The 21614-nt window shown below is 44.7% G+C and overlaps 1 long non-coding RNA gene and 1 pseudogene across 3 annotated transcripts in view; both read left to right on the forward strand.

Annotated features, from left to right (window-relative positions):
- Positions 1 to 17903, forward strand: part of LOC105470898 (uncharacterized) — a 51123-nt gene extending 33220 nt beyond the window's left edge. For 2 of the 3 annotated variants that reach the window (XR_011617353.1, XR_011617352.1), the window contains exons 2-5: positions 151 to 303; positions 1832 to 1958; positions 14971 to 15038; positions 16171 to 17903. This is a non-coding gene — a long non-coding RNA (uncharacterized lncRNA). The remainder of the gene's footprint in view (positions 1 to 150; positions 304 to 1831; positions 1959 to 14970; positions 15039 to 16170) is intronic. The other variant, XR_003019289.2, reaches the window with a different exon arrangement.
- LOC139360165 (putative zinc finger protein 833) lies at positions 4821 to 7285 on the forward strand (annotated as a pseudogene).
- Positions 17904 to 21614: the final 3711 nt, after the last annotated feature.

Below are 21614 nucleotides of genomic sequence, written 5' to 3' on the forward strand. Positions count from 1 at the left end.
TTGTGCTAAACCATTCATGAAGTACCACCATCCAATCACCTCCCACCAGGCCCCACCTCCAATATTGGGAATTAGAATTTGACATGAGATTTGGGTGGAGATTCAAATCCAAACCATGTCCTTTTGCTTTTTTCTGTTTTCTGTTTGCAGGGTAGATTTTTCTCCATCCCTTTACTTCGAGCCTAAGGGTGTCACTGTGTGTGAGATGGGTCTCTTGAAGACAGCATACCATTGGATCTTGCTTCTTTATCCAAGTTGCCACTGTGCCTTTTAATTGGGGCATTTAGGCTGCTTACAGTCAAGGTTAGTATTTATTTATATGTGTAGACTCGATCCTGTCATGTTGTTAGCTGGTTATTATGCAGACTTGTTTGTGTGGTGGTTTTTTAGTGTCACTGGTCCGTGAACTTAAGTGTGCTTTTGTGGTAGCTGGTAATGGTCTTTTCTTTCCATATTTAGCACTCCCTTCAGGACTTCTTGTACAGATGTTCTCTTTTATTGTAATCGCACAGGATGGGCTCTGTCCCCCAAATAATGTGTAGTGATGAAACACGTGAAATGTTATCTGCCAGGGTCACTCATTACAGACTCTGTGCCCAGAGTATTTTTTCATGGCTCTGTTTTCCGTTAGTTGTAATAGAATACCTGAAATCTGGCTGGGCATGGTGGCTCATGCCTGTAATCCCAACACTTTGGGAGGCTGAGGCAGGTGGATCGTTTGAGGCCAGGAGTTTGTGAACAGCCCAGCCAACATGGTAGAACCCCATCTCTACTGAAATACAAAAACAAAGCTGGCATGGTGGTGCATGCCTGTAATCCCAGCTCATTGGGAGGCTGAGGCATGAGAATTACTTGAACTGGGAGGTTGAGGCTGCAGTGAGCCAAGATTGCCCCACTGCATTCCAGCCTGTGCAACACAGCAAGACTGTTTCAAAACAAACAAAAAACACCCCTGAATTTGGGTTAATATGTAAAAAAATACCTATTTTGTACAATTCTCAAAGTTTGGAAATCCAAGGGCAAATGGGGTACATCTGGTAAAAGCTTCTTGCTCTTTACTATCTGAGGCAGGGGAGATCACTAGGCAAGGGGGCTGATTGTGCTAACTCTGGTCTGTTTCTCTTCTTACAAGGCCACAAGTCTTATTTGTAGGATAACCCATTAATTCATTACCTCTTCAGTTCATCAGTGGATTAATCCATTCATGAGGCACAGTCCTCATGACCTCTTAAAGGCCCTGCTTTCAGTACTGACACATTGGGGATCAAATTTTGTTATGAGCTTTGGAAGGGGAAATTATTCACACCTAGCAAGGGCTGATTAGGTACACTGCCTCAGCTGAAAATATCAAAATGAGGGAAAATGGGAATTAGGCAAATACCATATTGTTTGCATAAGTAGTTAAGGAACACACAACCCCATGTGTTAGTTATGTTGGTGCAGGTCTTCCTAAATCTAGCCCCTAGATACCATCAAAAGTTCAGCTTTCTAAATAAATATATGAATATGCAGTTATGTTTGGGACTCTCATGAGAGGTTGTACTGACCCACTATACAGAGACACACTAGAGGTGATCCAAGGAGCATATCTCAGTCTCTGAAATCATCAGTGAGAGGCATGTCCCTGTTGGCTGTTACTTTACTGAATATATTCAGTTCTAGTATCAGAATTGCTGTGATGGAGAAAGTGAGTGTAGACAGAAGAGGCTGACCAAGTCATTGAATAAATGTTTGGAGTCTGTAGCATTGTGTGAACTTCCTCTAAAGTGAGTGTAGATTCCTAGCGCTGTCAGTCTGAACCTTCCTCCTCTGCACATGTGGGATGTTTCAGGACTCAGTGACCTTTGAGGATGTGGCTGTGAACTTCGCCCAGGAGGAGTGGGCTTTGCTGGGACCTTCCCAGAAGAATCTCTACAGAGATGTGATGCGGGAAACCTTTAGGAACCTGATGTCTGTAGGTAAGGATGACATCATTTCTTCACTTAGTCAATTACAGAACAAGTGTTTCCTGGTCATCTCCACTGCTCAATGATTTGGAACATGGTAGGCAATACAGTAGACCCTTGAACAAGGTGGGGGCTACAGACTCTGATCGTCCACACAGTCAATCAGATGCCTGTGAATTTAGAGTCCCTAAAAAGTTAACTACTAATAGACTACTGTAGACCAGAGCTTTATTGATAACAAAGTCTAATAACACATATTTTATGTTTGGTATATATCTATATACATATACATGGCCAGGTGTGGGGGCTCACACCTGTAATGCCAGTACTTTGGGAGGCTGAGGCAGGAGGATTGCTTGAGTTCAAGATTTTGAGACCAGCTATAGCAATGAAGTAATAATCCTGTCTGTATAAAAAATTAAAAAATTAGCCAGGCATGGTGGCACACCTGTGTTCCTAGCTATTCAGAAGGCTGAGGCAGAAGGTTTGCTTGAATCAGGAAGGTTGAGCTTGTGGTAAACCATGATTGCACCACTACACTTTAGCCTGGGCAACAGAGTGAGTCCCTGTATGAAAAAAATAAAAATAAAAATAAATGTGTGTGGCTGGGCGCAGTGGCTCACGCCTGTAATCCCAGCACTTTGGAAGGCCGAGGCAGGTGAATCACTTGAGGTCAGGAGTTCGAGACGAGCCTGGCCAACATCATGAACCCCCCATCTCTATTAAAAATACAAAAATTAGCTGGGTGTGGTGGTAGGCACCTGTAATCCCAGCTACTTGGGAGGCTGAGACATGAGAATCACTTGAACCTGGGAGGGGGAGGTTGCAGTGAGCCAAGATCACACCACTGCACTCCAGCCTAGGTGACAGACTGAGACTTTTTTTTTTTTTGAGACAGTGTGTGTGTATATATATGTTTAAGACAGTGTCTCGCAGACATAGACTTGCTAGGTCTACAGGCGAGTGCCACCATCCCCAGCTACTTTTTGTACAATTTTTTTGTAAGGTGGAGGGTCTGGAACTCTTGGCCTCAAGCTTTCCCCCTCCCTAGCATCCCAAAGTGCAGGGATTACAGGCATGAGCTACCATGCCAAGCCTGTTTGGTATATTATATGTACTGTATTCTTACAATAAAGTAAGTTTTTCTTTGGAAAAGGTTATCAAAAAAATTAGAAGATATATTGACTTTAGTAAGTAAAAGTGGATTATCAAGATGTTCTTCCTTGTCTTCACATTGAGTAACCTGAGCAAAAGGAGGGCTTGGTCTTGCTCTTAGGGATGGCAAGAGCTGATGAAAACGTGCATGAGTGGACTGTGCAGTTCAAACCCATGTTGGCCAAGGTTCAACTGAACTTTGGTGAATAAATCAGCCATGGCCACAGTGTCCCATGAACATAGAATCTAATATTTTTTCTGTAATTTTGTAATAACTTATGACTTTTATGGGTCTAAATTTTATTCCTAAAATGTAAAGACCAGATCACTGAAGATCAGTACAAGAATTCCAGAAGAAATATAAGGTAAACTGCACTTACAACCTAGAGCTATGTCCCTTAAGATATTGTTAGAATGGACCAGGTGTGGTGGCTCACGCCTGTAATCCCAGCACTTTGGGAGGCTGAGGCAGGTGGATCACGAGGTCAGGTGATCGAGACCATCCTGGTTAACATGGTGAAACCCTGTCTCTACTAAAAATACAAAAAATTAGCTAGGCGTGGTGGCGGGTGCCTGTAGTCCCAGCTGCTCAGGAGGCTGAGGCAGGAGAATGGCTTGAACCCAGAGGCATAGGTTGCAGTGAGCCAAGATCGCGCCACTGTACTCCAGCCTGAGTAACAGAGCGAGACTCTGTCTCAAAAAAGAAAAGAAAAGATATTGTTAGAATGACAAAATAATTTTAAAAGCAAGCAAAGAAAATGAAGCAGTCTTCAAATTCATTCATTTTTAGAAAAATTTTTCCAGGCTGGGCATGGTGGCTCACGCCTGTCATCCCAGCACTTAGGGAGGTCAAGGGAGGCAGACTGCTTGAGCCCAGGAGTTCAAGACCAGCCTGGGCAACATGGTGAAACCCCATCTGTACAAAAACATAAAAGTTAGCAAGGCATGGTGGCATGCGCCTGAGGTCCCAGCTATTAGTGAGGATGGCTTGAACTCAGGAGGTCAAGGGGGTGATGAATCGTGAACATTCCACTGCACTTTAGCCTGGGTGACAGAGTGAGACCCTGTCTCCAAAAAAAAATTTTTTTCCAAAAAAAAAATACTTCCACAAGACATAAATATCCAGTGTTTTCAAAATAGTTGCCTTGGAACCAGTGTTAACATTGATGTTCACAGTCAATTTCTTTTGATAATAAGTGTAATGCAGCCCTCTTGCAGAGTATTCGGTCCATTGATATTTACACCGTTCAGACAGGCCAGAAAACCTACACTTTCCATCGTAATGTAAAATATGTAAATCAAATACCTACTAATGAACATAAAATCATTTATAAACCAACCCTTTGTATTGTGCTTCTGATTTCTCACAGCAGTCATATGGTAGAGAGTCTGTGAAGGTAAAGAAGATGGTCAATGTGAAGAAATCTTAAGCCTTATTCCACATGGTATAGTGAAGACGACCACGTGAAAGCAGTGTGTGTGGAGAAGGCAACATGGATCATTCATCTCTTAATTGCTGCATCAGAGCTGACACTGGACACAAATCATATGAGTATCAGGAACACAGAAGCCAGAAGCCACATAAGCAGTGTGTGAAAACCTTCAGCTTTTGCCACTCCTTTCAAACACGTGAAAAGCCTCACACTGGAAAGAAACTCCATGATTGTAGGAAATGTGGAAAAACCTTCATTTCTGTTCAAACCTTTTTTTTTTTTTTTTTTTTTTTTTTTTTTGAGACAGAGTCTAGCTCTGTCGCCCAGGCTGGAGTGCGGTGGCGCGATCTCGGCTCACTGCAAGCTCCGCCTCCCAGGTTCACACCATTCTCCTGCCTCAGCCTCCCGAGTAGCTGGGACTACAGGCGCCCGCCACCACGCCCGGTTAATTTTTTGTATTTTTAGTAGAGACAGGGTTTCACCGTGTTGGCCAGGATGGTCTCGATCTCCTGACCTCGTGATTCGCCCACCTCGGCCTCCCAAAGTGCAGGGATTACAAGCGTGAGCCACCGCGCCCGGCCCTGTTCAAACCTTTTGAAGAAACCTGGTAATTCACAGTGAAGAGGAACCTTATAAATGTAAGTTTTGTGGGAAGGCTTTTGATAATCTACATTTATATCTTACCCATGAAAGAACTCACACTGGAGAGAAACCTCATGAATGTAAACGATGTGGTAAATCCGTTGGTTATGCTGCTACCCTTTGAGTGCATGGAAGAACTCACACTGGAGAGAAGCCATATGAATGTAGTAAATGTGGGAAACCCTTCTGTTGTCCCAGTTCCTTTCATAGACATATAAGGTTTCTCTCCAGTGTGAGTCCTTTCAGGTGTAAACAATGTGGGAAAACGTCCAAGTGTTCCAATTACATTCAAATGCATGAAAGAACTCACTGAGAAAAACCCTATGCATGTCAGCAATGTGGGAAAGTGTTATCTCATAAGCTTTCAAAGACACGTGGTAATGCACACTGAAGATGGACCTCATAAATGTGAAATATGTGGGAAAACCTTTTCCTCACCCTATTCATTTAGAAGACATGAAAGGACTCACACTGGAGAGAAACCCTGTGAATGTAAGCAATGTGGGAGAGCCTTCAGTTGTTCCAGTTCCATTTGAAAACATGCAAGAATTCACTCCGGAGAGAAACCCTATATATGTAAACAATGTGGCAACGCCTTTAGATATCCCAGTTCTGTTCGAAATCATGAAAAGAATCACACTGGTGAAAAACCCTATGAATGTAAGCCATGTGGGAAAGCCTTTAGTTATTCCGGTTACTTTCGAATACATGAAAGAATTCACACTGGAGAGCAGGTGTATAAATGTAAGGACTATGGAAAAACATTCACTTATCCCAGTGCCTTTCATAAACATAAAAGTACCCACTTCACAAACTTTATGAATGTAAGGAATGGGGGGAAGCATTTGATTGATTTAGTTCCTTTCATAGTCATGAAAGGATTCACACTGGAGAGAAACCCTATGAATGCTGAACATGTGGAAAAGCCTTCGGTAGTTCTAAGTACTTAAAAATACATGGACGAACTCACTGGAGACAAGTCCTATGCATGTAAAGAATGTGGGAATGTATTTTATTGCCTCAGCCCCCTTCAAAGACATGAAAAGGACTCACATCAGAGAAAAGTTGAATGAATGTAAAAAATGTGATAAAGCCTTCCATTCTTCCAGTACTGTTACAAACCATGAAAAAACTCACACTTAAGAAAAACACAGTGATACTCAGAATATGGGAAACCTTTCTCTTCCAGTCTTTTGAAGGCACGTGGTGTGACACACTGGTGACAGACCTTATGACTGTAAGAAGTGTGGAAAAGTATTAGTCCTTGTGTGTTTTAGATTCATGAATCATGAATTTACTCTGGAAGGAAACTGAATGTGGTAAAGCCTTGGGTAGTTTCAGTTTTCTCTTGAATAAAGTCATTTCCTGGTATTCTCAGGGATTGGTTCCAGTATCCCTTGAGAATGTATAATTTTGCTCAAGTGCTTTATATAAAACAGTGTATTTGCTTATAACCTAGGCACACCCTCCCGTATCCTTTAAATCATCTCTAGGTTACTTGTAATACCTAATGTATTGTAAATGCTATGAAAACTTATATTGTTTAGGGAAGTATGACAAAAAACATCTATACATATTCAGTACAGACACAACCACCCTATTGCTACCTACCTAGTACACATCTACAATATAACTTTTTAAAAAAGTTATGGATTGGTTTCATTAAATGATTTGAAAGACTGTATTAACATTCTCTAAAACCCTGGTTATTTTCTCCTTGTAGCCCACACATGATGACGATTAGGATGCTCTGTGGTGCCTAAAGTTGCACTGTGTCAAGGTGCCAAGATATGGGGCAGTGTCGATAAGCAATGAGATATCAAATTAACTAGAATCATCTGACAGGACATTAGAAGTATCATCTAGGTTGGAGGTACCAAGTTCTGACTGCAGATGTTGACCCTGGTCAATATTACAAATGTTGGATCTACGGAATTTGAAGGTCAAAGATATTTAAGCACTGATGGTCCAACAGATTCTAGTTGGGGACATTCTCAAGGATGTGATTTACCCAGAGGGATTAACCCCAGTGGAGGAGCTAGATTAGGAGAGTTTCTGGGGTCATGGTTAAGACTAGGTTCTACCTGGAATGGATATCTGACCAGAAATCTTGTTTTGAGACGGAGTCTTGCTCTGTCGCCCAGCGTGGAGTGCAGTGGTGCGATTTCAGCTCACTACAAGCTCCGCCTCCCACATTCATGCCATTCTCCTGCATCAGCCTCCCGAGTAGCTGGGACTACAGGCGCCCGCCACCACGCCCAGCTAATTTTTTTTTTTTTTTTTTGTATTTTTAGTAGAGACGGAGTTTCACTGTGTTAGCCAGGATGGTCTTGATCTCCTGACCTCGTGATCCACCCACCTCGGCCTCCCAAAGTGCTGGGATTACAGGTGTGAGCCGCCGTGCCTGGCCCAGAAATCTTTCTTGTATCATTAGTAGAGTTGCCCACTTCATCACCGAAGCCATCAGGACACAAGAGAAGTCCTTAGGTTCTCTTGCCCACAAAGCCCTAGACAACCACATTGGGACTATCTCCCTACTTCACAAGGTTGTGTCTGTGTAACACTTGCTTCTGCATCTGGGTAAATCTTCTAGCCGGGCTCAATTGGGAACATATAAGATCTTAAAACCAGCCAAATTTCTGAGCCCTCCTGTCTAGACTTCCTGGTTACATTTCCAATTAACAGATATTTTCAGCTGGCTCTGCCCCCAGTATAGGATTTCTTCTCCATTCTGCCCTACAAGTCTCAATGATCCTCCTGATATTTAAAATATGCATTTGGCTTCTCTTTAAAATTGTTCTAGCTTGTTTCAACAGATGCCTCCAAGAGACCCCAGCTAGGTTCTTGGTGACCTAATCCTTGAGATTTTAAACTCACTCCAGCAGGAGACTGAAACCAAGTTAACCCAAGAGGCTTTGGCTAAAATTTAATAGGTACCTGAGAACCTGTTATAAGTAAATGGCTAGTTGCCCAATTGGCCACTGCCCTGCCACTAGGATCCCTGAATGGGATGGGCCCAGAGCAGGTCACTGGTACCATGACGGAACACACAAACTTATGAATGCTGTCTGTGGACAGGTTAGAGCCAGTCCTTCGGAGTGGCTAACTGGGCCTACATTTTAAAAAGAGCTAAGCAGGCCGGGCGCGGTGGCTCAAGCCTGTAATCCCAGCACTTTGGGAGGCCGAGACAATCCTGGCTAACACGGTGAAACCCCCGTCTCTACTAAAAAAAATACAAAAAAACTAGCCAGGCGAGGTGGTGGGCACCTGTAGTCCCAGCTACTCGGGAAGCTGAGGCAGGAGAATGACGTGAACCCGGGAGGCGGAGCTTGCAGTGAGCTGAGATCCGGCCACTGTACTCCAGCCTGGGCGACAGAGCAAGACTCCGTCTCAAAAAAAAAAAAAAAAAAGCTAACCAGGCACTTGTTAACTAGAGGTCACATGTACTGTGAGTTTTCTGAAAACCCACACCTTTTTAACTTTGGGGGCTCACCTGAACTAATCAGAGCTCAGCTATATCAACCAATCAGAGCTAACTGAGTTTCAAGTTTCAAACCTTCATTTGCATAAAAGCACCTGACTGGGAACCTGAATGGAAACTTTTGCTATAAAACTTAAGCTTTCCCTGCCAGGTGCAGTGGCTCATGCCTGTAATTCCAGCACTTTGGGAGGCCGAGACGGGTGGATCACTAGGTCAGGAGATTGAGACCATCCTGGCTAACACGGTGAAACCCCGTCCCTACTAAAAATACAAAAAATTAGCCGGGCGTGGCAGATCGCGTCACTGTACTCCAGCCTGGGCGACAGAGCGAGGCTCTATCTCCAAAAAAAAAAAGAGAAAAAACAAAAAAAACTAAGCTTTCCCTTGTTCTCTGGAACAAATAATATTTAGGTTGCAAGCTCCTTATGCCTTTTCCCCCAGAAGTATGTAGAAATGACTCCTTCTAAAATGTGATCTTGATACCAGAGTGCAGTGGCATGCTCTTGGCTTACTGCAACCTCCACCTCCCGAGTAGCTGGAATTACAGGTGTGCACCACCGCACCCGGCTAATTTTTTGTCGTTTAGTAGAGATGGTGTTTCACCATGTTGGCCAGGATGGTCTCAATCTCCTGACCTCATGATCCACCCGCCTCAGCCTCCCAAAGTGCTGGGATTACAGCTTGAGCCACCGTGCCCGGCTGATACCAGGGAACTCCCAGAGCAAAGCACTAAATACTTTCATTCCTCTAAGGTCTATGACTCTAATCAGCAGAAAGTAGAGCAGTCATCACTCCTTTTCCTTCAAGATTTAGGAATGGACATAAAAGGAGGGATTTGTAACTACGACAGATTATGTGGTACAACTTCTATATAATGAAGTTGAGTTTTCATTTGCCATGGACCCAACACTGAAGGTCACATAATCTGAGCATGTCCAGATGAACCAAATGTGTAACCATGGGTGGAACCTGTATGCTCAGACTGAGGTGTGGAGATTAAAGTAAAAGGAGATACCAGGCTGGGCGCGTTAGCTCACACCTGTAATCCCAGCACTTTGGGAGGCTGAAGTGGGTGGATTGCCTGAGCTCAGGAGTTCAAGACCACTCAGAGCAACATGGTGAAACCCTGTCTCTACAAAAGATACAAAACAACCGGGTGTGGTGGCGCACGCCTGTAGTCCCAGCTACTTGGGAGGCTGAGGCGGGAGAATTGCTTGAGCCCCAGAGGTGAGGGTTGCAGTGAGTGAGATCGTGCCACTGCACTCCAGCTTGGGCTACAGAGTGAGATTGTCTCAAAAAAAAAAAAAAAAAAAAAAAAAAAAAGGATAACACATGGCAGAATCCAGGATCTAATCAGGTTGGGCCCTGGTATCATCCTGGTATCATCCCATGGCAGGATCTAATCGAGTCACATCAACCTGGCATCAGATCACTGCAAGATCCAGTGAGTTCATGTCTTATTACCCTACGCTTATAAAACTTGGCAAAGCCCCCCGTTCAGGGAGACAGATTTGAGCATTTCTTCCTTTCTTCTTGCCAGTCAAACTTGTAAGTAAAGCTTTTCTTTCTTCAAAAGCTGGTGCCATGCAATATATTGGCTTGTGTGTACATCTGGAAGTAAGCCAATTCATTGCTTGCTAACATAACAAAGAATCAGCAACTGTGAAAATGAAACAATTAAAATTATCCAGTCTGGGCCAGGCACGGTGGCTCACGCCTGTAATCCCAGCACTTTGGGAGGCCCAGGGGGGTGGATCACCTGAGGTCGGGAGTTCGAGACCAGCCTGACCAACATGGAGAAACCTGGCTCTACTAAAAATACAAAATTAGCCGGGCATGGTGGCACATGCCTCTAATCCCAGCTACTTGGGAGGCTGAGGCAGAAGAATTGCTTGAACCCAGAAGGTGGAGGTTGCAGTGAACCGAGATTGCGCCACTGCACTCCAGCCCGGGCAACAAGAGTGAAACTCCATCTCAAAAAAAAAAAAAAAAGAAAAAAAATTACCAGTCTGTGGAAAAAAAAAAGAGGAAAGAAATTGAGAGAATGTGTTACTAGTATACCTGCCTTGCCAGTCATGTTAAAGTTCTTCAGAACAAAGGAAACTGATACAGGTTGGGAAATCAGATGTTTCAAAAACAAAACAAAACTTGTTAGAAAACAATTAAATGAAGGCACAAAAATGACTTTCTTTCTTCTCCCTCATAGATAAATGTTTGTTCAAATGAATATCAACAATGTATTGGGTGGTTATAGCTTCTAAGAGGTCAGATGCTTGACAGTGATGTTATATGGGATTGGAAAGAAGAATTCAGAACACTCTAACATATTGGCACTACCCCAGAAACCAGTATAGTGTTACTTGAAAACGAAAGTCCATTAGTTGCAAAATGTAAACTGCAAACTGTGGAATTCACTAATAAAATTTAAGAAACAATGTAAACTTACTATACTAATAGAAGCAAGCAAATGGAATATAGAATGCTCAAAAGAAGGCAGAAAAATAGAGCCAGTAGAAAAAACCACAGGTATAACAAACAATACATATGAACATATTAATCTAATTATGTCTATTACCACTTTGAATTTTTTTTTTTGAGATGGAGTCTCTCTCTGCCCAGGCTGGAGTGCAGTGGCGTGATCTCGGCTCACTGCAAGCTCCGCCTCCCAGGTTCACGCCATTCTCCTGCTTCAGCCTCCCGAGTAGCTGGGACTACAGGCGCCCGCCACCACGCCCAGCTAATTATTATTATTTTTTTTTTTTTTGTATTTTTAGTAGAGATGGAGTTTCACTGTGTTAGCCAGGATGGTCTCGATCTCCTGACCTCGTGATCTGCCCGCCTCTGCCTTCCAAAGTGCTGGGATTACAGGCGTGAGCCACCGCGCCGAGCCTGAATGTGTATTATCTATATACACCAGTAAAAAAGACAGGCACTGGCAGAGTAGAATAAAAAAGAAGGCCCAGCAATGTGTGAAAGATAAGCATTTTAAACAAAAAGACACATATACATTAAATAGAAAGGTATGGAGAAATATATGCCGTTCTAGCCCTAATCAAAAGTATGGAACAGCTATATTAAATTCAGATAAATTAGGTTTTTTTGAGACAGAGTCTCTGGCACCCAGGCTGGGGTGCAGTGGTGTGATTACAGCTCACTGCAACCTGTGCCGCCTGAGCTCAAGCAATCCTCCCACCTCACTGGGACTACAGGCGTGTGCCACCATGCCTGGCTAATTTTTGTCTTTATTTTTTGTAGAGACAGGGTCTCACCATGTTGCTCAGCTGGTCTTGAACTCCTGGGTTAAGTGATCCACCCATCTTGGCCTCCCAAGTGCTGGGATTATAGGCCTGAGCCACCATGCCCGGCCCAAAACACGTTTTAGATCAAGGAAGATTACAAGGGATGGAAGGTTTTATAATGATAAAGCAGTCAATTCGGCCGGGCGCGGTGGCTCAAGCCTGTAATCCCAGCACTTTGGGAGGCCGAGACGGGCGGATCACGAGGTCAGGAGTTCGAGACCATCCTGGCTAACACGGTGAAACCCCGTCTCTACTAAAAAATACAAAAAACTAGCCGGGCGAGGTGGCAGGCGCCTGTAGTCCCGGCTACTCGGGAGGCCGAGGCAGGAGAATGGCGTAAAAACCCGGGAGGCGGAGCTTGCAGTGAGCTGAGATCCGGCCACTGCACTCCAGCCTGGGCGACACAGCGAGACTCCGTCTCAAAAAAAAAAAAAAAAAAAAAAGTCAATCCTACCTTGACATACAAGACATTAATATCTATGCCCATAAAACACAGCACCAAAATACATAAGCCAAAAATGCATGAAACCGCACGGCAAGGCCGGGCACAGTGGCTCATTCCTGTAATCCCAGCACTTTGGGAGGCCAAGGAGGGTGAATCAACTGAGATCAAGAGTTTGAGACCAGCCTAACCAACATGGTGAAACCCTGTCTCTACTAAAAATACAAAAATTAGCCGGGTGTGGTGGCACGTGCCTGTAGTCCCAGCTACTCAGGAGGCTAAAACAGGATACCATGGAATATTCACCAAGGCAGACCACATAGCATAAAATATACCTTAACAAATTTAAAAAAATCAAATCCCGTCAAGTATGAAATCAAACCATATTAGCATTAAACTAGAAATCAGTAACAGAAGCATAGTTTAAAAGCCTCCAGAAAGTAAAGATTTAAACCACAAACTTCTAAACTATGCAACAGACAGAATTCTCCAGAGATACTTAAATATTCCAAAAATTGAAAAAAAAACTTTTAGCAACATTTGTAGAATACAGCAAAGGCAGTGTTTAGAGGGTTATTTAAATAATTAAATGCAAACTCTTGAAAGTAAAGATCTAAAAAACAATGCTCTAAATTCCACTCCAGGAAACTAGAGAAAGACGAGCAAGATAAATGTAAATTAAGGAGAGGAAAACAACAATGAGAGAGAGATTAATGAAATTGCAAACAGGAAATCAATGGAAAACATCAACAAATCCAAATCCTGGTTTTCTGAAATGATGAAAATAGATAAACACCCATGCTAACTCACAAAAGGGTGAGCATCTCTAAGATTCCCACGAACATTAAAAGAACCGTAAAGGAATATTAAGAACAACTCCATGCCCATAGATCTGATACGTTACAAGATGAATCAATTCTTTGAAAGACACAATCAAAAAAAAAATCATAAAAATAGAACTAAGTAAATGAAAGCAGTTCTATATATCATCTTCCAGAAAAGAGAAGCAGAGGGAACACTTTCTAATTCATGTTAGGAGGCCAACATTGCTCTAATACCCAAACTAGACACATATTAGACTTGAAGAAGGGAGATGAGGCCAGGCACAGTAGCTCACGCCTCTAATCCCAGCACTTTGGGAGGCCGAGGCGGGCGGATCACGAGGTCAGGAGATCGAGACCATCCTGGCTAACACGGTGAAACCCTGTCTCTACTGAAAATACAAAAAAGCCAGGCGTGGTGGCGGGCACCTGTAGTCTCAGCTACTGGGGAGGCTGAAGCAGGAGAATGGTGTGAACCTGGGAGACGGAGCTTGCAGTGAGCCGAGATTGTGCCACTGCACTCCAGCCTGGGCGACAGAGCAAGACTCCGTCTCAAAAAAAAAAAAAAAAAAAAGAAAAATAAATAAATAATAATAATAAGAAGGGAGATGAGATCAAGGAGGTACAACAGAATTGGCCAAGGTTTATTTGCTTACCTTTCCCCACATTCAAAAGGTTAGTCCAGTAGCTGGGTGTGGTGGTTCACACTTGTAATCCTAACATTTTGGGAGGCTGAGGTGGGTAAATTGCCTAATCCCAGGAGTTCAAGACCAGCCTGGGCAACATAGTGAAAGCTTGTCTCTACAAAAATTAGCCAGGTGTGGTGGTGCACACCTGTAGTTCCAGCTACTTGGGAGGCTGACGTAAGAGGATCGCTTGAGCCTGGGGAGGTCGAGGCTGCAGTGGGCTGAGATCACAGAAATGCACTGTAGCCTGGGCAACAGAGTGAGACCCCTTCTCAAAAACAAAACTTAAAAACAAAAACAAGGTTACTCCACTGTCGCTGTGGAGATGGAGCTGTAGGCCACAGTGGCACACTGCTAGGTAGCATGTGATGGAAACCTGAGCAGCTGGGAAATTTCATTCTGGGAGCTCCACATGCCCTAATCTCCTCTCCTCACGTACTGGAAATGCTCTTTTCTCCGGGATTTCAATTCTCGCGAGGATTACTCCCTCTCCTGGAGAAGTTTAAGGTGATGACCATGGTGCCTTTTTTTCTGACACCACTTCTGAAAACAAATGTGTGGAGACTGCTGAACACCAACTGATTCTCCAACACCAGCTGGGTGTCCAGGAATTCAATTCTGATAGGGTTAGCTCCAAACTCACAAGCTGACTGCTCATGGCTTCCATTACAGGTGCCATCTGCAAGCCCCACAGACCACCCTTGCAGCCAACTGTGTATATATCCAACAGCTCCATCCTCAGGTTCACACATTTTCCAAAACTAGGCACGGAACTCAGCAAAAACAGTTTGTTTAGGGTTATCAGTTTATTATAAAGGATATCTCAAGAAGAGCCAAATGGAAGAGAGGTATACAGCTAAGGAAAGGGGAGAGATGAGCAAAGCTTCCCCTGTAGGGTGACACCACCCTCCCTGCACATCAATGCATTCACTCACCAAGCGGGAAGCTGTCCCAAAGTCTTTATTCAATAATTTTTATACAACTCAATCTCGACCCTCCATTTCCTGAGGTCAGAAGATGGGGCTTAAAATTTCAACCCTCGTCGTCATGCATTTGCTCTTTCAGGTCACCAGTCCTGATCCTGAAGTTACCTAGTAGCCGCATCCTGAGTCACGTCATTAGCACAACTCCAGGTAAGGTCTAAAAGGAGCTTGTTTTTTCTTTTCTTTTAAGATGGAGTTTTGCTCTTGTTGCCCCGGCTGGAGTGCAATGGCGCGATCTCGGCTCACTGCAACCTCTGCCTCCTGGGTTCATGCGATTCTCCTGTCTCACCCTCCAGAGTAGCTGGGATTACAGGCGCACACCACCATACCCGGCTAATTTTTTGTATTTTTTGTAGAGACAGGGTTTCACTGTCTTGGCCAGGCTGGTCTCGAACCCTTGACCTTGTGATCTGCCTGCTTCGGCCTCCCAAAGTGCTGGGATTACAGGTGTGAGCCACCGCGCCCAGCCTTTTTTTTTTTTTCTTTTTGAGATGGAATCTTGCTCTGTCATCCAGGCTGGAGTGCAGTGTGCAGTCTTGGCTTACTTCAATCTCTGCCTCCTGGGTTCAAGCAATTCTCCTGCCTCAGCCTCCCAAGTAGCTGGGAGTACAGGCCTGCACCAGCAAGCCCAGCTAATTTTTGTATTTTTAGTAGAGACGGGGTTTCACCACGTTGGCCAGGCTGGTCTCAAACTCCTGACCTCAAGTGATCCGCCCCCCCTCGGCCTCCCAAAGTGCTGGCATTACAGGTGTGAGCCACCGTGCCTGGCTTTGAAAGGAGCTTGTTGGGGATAACAAAACTAGGGACAAAGACCAAATATAGTTTTTATTGTATCACAGACTCAAACTCTCATATTCATAAACCCTTTGTCCAGCAGGCAGAACCAAAAAGTATTTTTCTCTAAATAGGCTCCTGACAGAATTTCTCATTTTATGCAACTTACACTCTGATTAAACCAAGTCAGTGAATGCAAAATGAAACTGCTGCTGATGCTGAATTTTATCCAAGCCCTATAATTGTAGTAAATAGCTATGATTAAAGATATTATTCCAACTTCCCCACCAACCAGTCCAGGGTATTCTGGACAAGCAGCCAAATGCATTGTAATAACCTCTACAATACTTAGACTATACCCATTTTTTACTTATAACGAGGCCAGATAAACACTGACCAAATTCTCATTCTTTGTCTCATAAATAACCAGAACAGCTGTGACTTCACTAATCAGTCTGAACAATATACTGTAAAGTAAACGTTGCTTAAATTTCTCTCCTTCCTCCAGACCCTTGAACTCTGAAGTACCCTCAGCCTGAGCCAGCACACAGCCTCTCTCCTTCACGACCCTGTGAAGAACAAGCTGAAGGCAGGGTAAAACGTGCTCTGATCTAGGATGTGATTTTCACTCTCCATCCTGCCCTCCCCCTCCCACCTTGTTTGCTCTTCTGTTGGAAAGAAAAAACACTTTTCTGCCCAATCTTTGAGATGTTTGCTTATCTTATGCTTGGTGCTTCTCCCTTTCCCTCTTTGCATTCCTTTCTAATGAAGTCATTTCTTCTAAATCCCTATTTGTTATCCCTGAGAATGTCTAGCAACAACCTCCCATCAATAACAAATACAGCCTCAGACAGGGCATCACCCCAACTGCTCTGCCTGTGGAATTTCAGCCCTTTTCAGTACAAAGGGCTTTTCTCATGGTCAGCGTGATCAGGCTGGGACACCTGCAGAGGCTTCCAGAAGAACCAACTGAACTAGGCCTTCAGTGATCTTTTTTGTGCTCACAACTGGCCTTAGCTTGGAGTCACTGGCCTCAGGTCTCTGCCCCTCAAGGCTACTCATTTACCCTTTTATGCCTTACATGGATATTTAAAAACAAAATATCATCTGGGCATGGTGGCTCACACCTGTAATCCCAGTGCTTTGGGAGGCTGATGTGGGAGGATCGTTTGAGGCCAGGAGTTCAGTGGGCAACACAGTGACCAGTGTGGGCAACATAGTGAAATCTCATCTCTACAAATAAAAATCAGCCGCACATGGGGGTACATGCCTGTAGTCTCAGCTGCTTGGGAGGCTGAGGTAGCAGGATTGCTTGAGCCCAGGAGTTTGAGGCTACAGTGGGCCATGATTACTCCTGCCTGGGTAACAGAGGGAGACCCTGTCTCAAAACAAACAAACAAAAAACCAATGCTTGATGAATGCAGCAAAATCACTCCAATTCAGTGTTTGTGTTTATAGGAGGGAAGGGAATTGTAAGGCACTTATATTTTATAGCTCAATAGGAAAAGCGTTAAGTAACTACCCATTTCAGACAAATATTTAATTTCTACTTCCATAATAAATTGTTTAGTAAACTAATATTATTTCAGTTCCTTAGGCTGTTGCAAATTCCTCTCCCATAGAATTTAGCATTAATCTGTCAGGTGCACATAAAAGGAACAAAAAAAGTTAACCCATTGTCCCAAATTCTCTACCCTATAAAGGAGAGGAACCGAAGTTTTGATGAGTCTTTGTAATTCATTGATGTACCTCCGACACTTTCTCATGAAAATATATTCATTTTTTTTCTGCAGCCATAATGGAAAACAGGTTTTCTCAAATTATTTTCCCTCCTAGTATTTTCTCTGCTAAGCCCTCAAATTTCACTTGAAATCATCCAATAAAAAAACAGACCTGAGAAATTTACTACACAGGCTCTGGGGGGGGGAAGTAAGATTTTTAAAAAATGAAGACCAGGCGCAGTGGCTTACGCCTGTAATCTCAGCACTTTGAGAGGCCAAGGTGGGAGGATCACATGAGGTCAGGAGTTCGAGACTAGCCTGGCCAACATGGTGAAACCTCGTCTCTACTAAAAATGCAAAAATTAGCCAGGTGTGATGGCAGACACCTGTAATCCCAGCTACTCAGGAGGCTGAGGCAGGAGGATTGTTTGAACCCAGGAGGCGGAGGTTGCAGTAAGCCAAGATCACGCCACTGCACTCCAGCTTGAGCGACAAGAGTAAAACATCTCAAAAAAAAAAAAAAAAAAAGAGAAAAAAAAAAAAAGAGCAATATAGGACTAAATATGTAATTTGTTTCCTGAAATCCAACTCTTCCCTCTTGTTTTCCCTCTATCTCTAATGATAGGATACATTTTATAATAAAAAAGTAAATCTGAAATGAGTTTACAGATTTATTCAAGGTGACAAATCCATGGAGGGGCAGTGCTAACTGAAAACAGACAAGTCTGACTCAAGTATCAGGTCAGGTTCTCCTATCACCTGAGATACACCCCTTCCCATGCTGCTCACCGAAGTGCTGAGTGACCACCCTCCCAGGAGACACTGCACTGTGTGCTTTTGAGGTTCTTGTACCACATCATTGGGGTGGGTTTTCCTTTCCTTAGGGTCAGTTTTTACCCTTCACTATGTGGCAGGCCAGGTCTCAATAACACAGGCCTCCATAACAACTGTTTCAGCACTGACTGAGTGGTTAAGTTAAATATTAAAAGTTGAGACAGCCAATGCCTCTAAACAAAGGCTGGAATGTAACAAAAACCCACCAAGAGTTTTGCCTAGGCCTTTCCTGGGCCTTGAAGCATGACAAGATAAGGAAGGAATTCTTAATGGGACCTGTTTAGGATTAAACAAGTTTTAGTAGGGGTCTGAAGAAACTCCCCAGGCCTCCACAAACAGGTTTACTGGGGGTCTAAGAAACTCCCCAAACCTCCATGATTTAGCAGGAGACAAGATAAGGGTAATCACCCCAGCACCTGGACCCATTTAGATTAAATAAATTTACTGAGGTTTCAGAGGAAGGTCTTCAGGACTCAGATCTTAGTTACAGATTAGAAGAAGTGAATCACTTATGTGTTTAGATGAATGCACACTTACATGTAGACATATGGCTTACAAGGTATATAAGCTCTGGAAAACTTGGTAATTTTGAGTTGGGCTGGTGATAATTTCCAGGTCTTCTCCCTGTAACTGGTTACAGAAATAAAAATTCTCTTCTTCCCCAGTTCATTTGCATTTTGTTATTGGGCTTTGAGAATAACCAGCCCCACTGTTTGGTCCGGGAACAACTAGGCTAAGAGAATCCAAAGAACAGGGATCATTTCAATCCTTTCCCTTCAATACCAGCAATTGAGTGGCTGACCAGGCATGTGTCTCCATGAAATGGAAACTACACTCGGGGTGAGAAGAGCTGTGTCCCAAGGGCTTTGCTTGTGGTATGAAGGGTAAACCAGGAGACTCCTCCCATCCCAGGGCTTCCAGCTTCTGCCCTGGGACCCCTCACCCCTACATCTCTGGCTCTCCCTATGGGAGAAGTGACCAGGAACTGATATTCATGAAACCCTCCTAGACAAAGCTGCTATGTGCACCTTACGCCAGCCCAGGCAGTTCTGAAATACACCACCACGAAAAGATAGAAGATGGGCTGAGGACACATCACCCCGTAAAATTTTCAAAGGAGAACCTCAACCCAAAGACATTCTAATAAAGTGCCTGTGCCCAGGGAAGATAAAAGAGAGGCATAAACTTAAGAGCCATAAACAATGGCTCTTTTTAAAAGTGTTTTCCCTTATGTTCATGAACATTTCATGTGTGAGGAAAGCAGAGGATAACCAATTAACACTCTGTTTTAAAAAAAAAAAATGTTTAGGTTGGGTGTGGTGGCTCCCAAGGTGTAATCCCAGCACTTGGGAGATCACAGCGGGCGGATCATGAGGTCAGGAGTTTGAGACCAGCCCGACCAACATGGTGAAACCCCGTCTCTACTGAAAATACAAAAATTAGCCGGGCGTGGTGGTGCACACCTGTAATCCCAGCTACTCAGGAGGCTGAGGCAGGAGAATCGCTTGAACCCAGGAGGCGGAGGTTGTAGCAAGCCAAGATGGTGCCACTGTACTCCAGCCTGGGCAAGAAGAGCGAAACTCCGTCTCAAAAAAAAAAAAAAAAAGTTTATTTGCCAAGGTTAAGGACGCATCCGTGACACAGCCTCAGGAGGTCCTGACCACACGTGTCCAAGGTGGTTGGGGTACAGCTTGCTTTTATATTAATACATTTTGGGGAGACATAATACATCAGTCGATACATGTAAGAGGTACATTGGGTCCGTGTGGAAATGAGGGACAACACAAAGTTGGGGGGAGGGGCTGGTTCCCAGGTCACAGGTAGATTTTCCCATAAGTGGTTGTAGAGACCAAAGTTTCATCATGCAGATGAAGCCTCCAGGTGGTAGATTTAAGAGCGAATAGCTTGTAAATGCCTCTTATCAGACTTAAGTTCTGTGTTGATGTTAATACTGATAGGCTTTTCCTGGATTCCAAAAGGGAGGCCAGTATAATGGGGCACGTCCAGCTGAAACGGTTTGACTGTGTCCCCACCCAAATCGCATCTGGAATTGTAATCCTTTCGATTTAGGCTATTGTGCCATAGAGCCTGCTTGCAGGAATTGTAATCCCCATATGTTGAGGGAGGGACCTGCTGGGCGGTGATTGGATCATCGGGGTGGTTTCCCCCATGCTGTTCTCCTGATAAGAGAGTTCTCACGAGATCTGGTTGCTGGATACGTGTCTGGGCTCCCCGCTTCTTTCCACCCTCCTGCCGCCATGTAAGACTGCCTTCCTTCCCATTCTGCTATGATTGTAAGTTTCCTAAGGCCATGTGGAACTGTGAGTCAATTAAAACCTTTTAAAAATAATAAATTACCCAGTCTCAGGTAGTATCTTTCTAGCAGTGTGAGAACAGACTAATACACGGACCACCCTTCCATGATGGCCTGAACAAGTTTTTTCAGGTTAATTTTGTAGCGCCCTTCGCCAGGAGGAGGGATCTGTTCAAAATGATTGGGGGGCTTAGAATTTTATATTTGGTTTAAAGAAGGAATAAAGCACTGGGGACCTCAGACCGTAGCTCCTTCCACGCACGAACCCCACACACGAGTCGGAATTTCCCCCCATGATCCTCCCGTGGCCCCCGCATTATATGGGGAGACGCGGGGCTGCGGGCGCGGAGCTGCCCAGAGACGGCTCCGGGGCCGGGGCCACAGTCACCGCGAAGGAACGGGACAGGACGCCCGGGGTCCCGGCTGCCGGCCCAGCCCCACCCTGCGGCCGAGGGGACCGAGGGCCGAGCTGCGCCAGGGGGATTCCGGTCCACAGAGCCCGGAGTCGGGGTAGGGAGCCCGGTGTCCCGCCACGGCCAGTTCCAACCAGACCCTCCTCCCGTCTCGGGATCCCTGGCCCCTCACGCTCACCATTTTCCGAATTCCTCCGTGTCCCGGGGTCCTCTCTGCGGCTCCCACGACCACTGCAGGTCCTTGAGTGACAGAGGCTGCCACAGACTCTCCAGAGTGCCTCTCAGCGACAGAGACAGGAGCCCAGCGAAGTGGCGTGAAGACGCCACCAGCTTCGTCAACCTCGCACCCTCCTCCTTGCAGGGCGCCTGATTGACAGTTCCCGCGAACCCGCCCCGCGGTCCTGATAGGATAGTGCGACAGATCCCGCCCCCTGACGACTGAGTGACAGAAGAAGCGATTTCACGCTGGGGAGTGGAGACCGATGAACGAGTTCCAGACACAGCCCTTGGCAGGGCGGGCTTCTTCCCTGCGCTGTGCCCTGACCCCTCCCAGGGGACATCTGCATTTAAGCAGAATCCCCCTTCTGTACTCAGTGGGACCTTCCTGCTTTTTCCTCCTAGACTGGGGGTCACGAGTGTGTGCAGGGAAACCAAGACACATTGCCCAGTG

The sequence above is a fragment of the Macaca nemestrina genome, chromosome 20 (assembly GCF_043159975.1).
Source record: "Macaca nemestrina isolate mMacNem1 chromosome 20, mMacNem.hap1, whole genome shotgun sequence".
Lineage (NCBI taxonomy): Eukaryota > Metazoa > Chordata > Mammalia > Primates > Cercopithecidae > Macaca > Macaca nemestrina.